The sequence below is a fragment of the Nansenia antarctica genome (genome assembly GCF_963989245.1).
Source record: "Nansenia antarctica genome assembly, contig: SCAFFOLD_77, whole genome shotgun sequence".
NCBI lineage: Eukaryota > Metazoa > Chordata > Actinopteri > Argentiniformes > Microstomatidae > Nansenia > Nansenia antarctica.
In genome coordinates, this window is record NW_027663207.1 from 62,431 (window position 1) to 64,673 (window position 2,243).

The following is a 2,243-nucleotide window of genomic DNA, read 5'->3' on the forward strand; positions in this document are numbered from 1 at the left end:
TGGTGTCCGCGTCTCAGCGGCGCGCAGACGTCGCAGCACAGCGCAGACTACAGGATGTGGCAACGACGGGGGCTCACAGACTACAAGATTCTTCACTTGGTCAGGACGATTCGCCAAGCTGTAGTGTCGCGATATCAGCACATGATGACAAGACGTTGACAGCTGTCAAAACAAGATGGAGCTTGACACGCAACAACAATTAGCTGCACTTGTTGCATGTGCATTTATTTGCTCAGAAAAACCGAAAAGGAAAAGGGCCAAACGTCGAATTTGGACAAGAGAGTGGTTGGCGAGACGTGGACAGCATGGGTTGTCAGTTCTGCAGAGAGAGTTGGAGGTAAGTCCGATTGAGAAACGGTATGTTTAGCAAGACTGGCCTGTTTAAATAGCTTGCTAAGTTGTGTAGCACTAGCTGACTAGCTACTACTATTTGAGAATATGACGTGTTATTAGAGCAAACATTACTTTGTGCATATTTGCCAGCTGACATTTTTAGCTCTAATAGGCTATATTGTGCTCCTCTCCCTCCCATCTTCCCAATAATAGATGAATGATAGGACTGGGTTCAGGGAGCTGCTACGGATGACAGAAGATGAGTTTGATTACCTGCTGGGGAAGGTTGTTTGCCTCATCACAAAGCAGGACACCAAAATGAGAAGGGCAATTACTGCAAGAGAGCGTCTGTCTTTGACCCTTCGATTTTTGGCAACCGGTGGGTAGGCCTATATCATAACAATTTCACATTATCATGTTATAATACTGTAGCATATTATAGCCTACATTTCAAATGTGTGCATTATATGTTGGCTGAACTTTTATTTTCTCATGAAGGTGAAACCTTCAAATCACTCAGCTTCCAATACCGAATTGGGAGCAGCACTGTGTCCAGCATTGTTGTGGAGACCTGCGAAGCCCTGCATCTGGTCTTGAAGGAAGATTTCCTGACGGTAGGCTTTGGTCACCACAGAGCACTACAGACATAACCCGGTGTTCTAAATCCTACAATACAAACCTGTTTTTCAGTTCAATCTAATATTCTCCTCCCTTTTATCCTCAGACACCAGCATCGGAAGCTGAATGGCGAGCAATTGCCAAAGATTTTGAAGATAAATGGCAGTTTCCGCACTGCCTTGGTGCCCTCGACGGCAAGCACACATACAACCCCCAACGAGCAGTGGTAGTATATATTACAACTACAAATCAAGGTTCTCTGTCCTCATGATGGCTGCCGTGGATGCAAACTATAAGTTCATCTATGCCAACGTGGGCGCCCAGGGCAGGGTCTCTGATGCTGGACTGTTTGCCCACTCTGACCTCAGAAAAGCAATGGACCAGAGCCTCCTAAATGTTCCGCCTCCTGAGCCACTGCCCAACTCCAGTGCTGTAGTTCCCTACATGTTTGTGGGGGATGAGGCATACCCTCTACCTCTACGGACGGACCTGATGAAGCCCTATCCATTTCGACAGATGGACCACGACCAACGCATTTTCAATTACCGCCTCTCAAGGGCGCGGAGAGTGGTCGAAAATGCCTTTGGCATCCTGGCTAACAGGTTGAGGGTGTTTAGGTCCACCATCTGCCTTGAACCGGAGAAGGTTACAAAGATAACCATGGCCTCCCTCTGCATACACAACTATCTCCGAGAGTGCAGGTCTGAGGCATACATGCCACCAGCCTTTGCAGACTGGGTGGATGCGGACCACAGGGTCATCGAGGGAGGCTGGAGGAGACATGGATCAGGAAATCTGCAGCCAGTGGAGCCTGGAAGGGGACGCAACCCCACAATCAGTGCAAAAGAACAACGCAACCTGCTTAAGGATTATTTAGCTTCGCCTGCGGGTGAGGTTCCATGGCAGGAGGAACACATTTAAGCCAAGGACACTGTTTAGTTTTAGGCCTATTGGAAGGCAACCATGTGTAAATAAATGGCCTAATGTCTCACAATGTGGAATCTGAACAATCAAAGAATGTGTGATGACAATTTATACTTACTTTTTTCAATAAAGTGCAAAGGCTTTTTTCTCATTGACATTTTATTGTACAGATGTTTCTTTCAAAACTCAAAACATACCTGAATAAAAAATGGCACAGCAACAAAACTGGCATAAATCAAGGTCAACATTCTTGTGTATCTTCAAAAGCAGTTTCACTCATCAATAACACGGTGAACCTGAATACAACATGGCACAGCCATAAAACTGGCATAAAACAAGGTCAACATTTCAACAAGTATCTTCAAAAG

The 2,243-nt window shown here is 45.9% G+C and overlaps 1 long non-coding RNA gene across 1 annotated transcript; it reads left to right on the forward strand.

Moving 5' to 3' along the window:
* Window positions 1-587: 587 nt before the first annotated feature.
* LOC308175216 lies at window positions 588-1,712 on the forward strand. Its single transcript, XR_013937943.1, has 3 exons — window positions 588-712; window positions 832-947; window positions 1,058-1,712. It is a non-coding gene; the product is annotated as an uncharacterized lncRNA (long non-coding RNA).
* The last annotated feature ends 531 nt before the right edge of the window (window positions 1,713-2,243 follow it).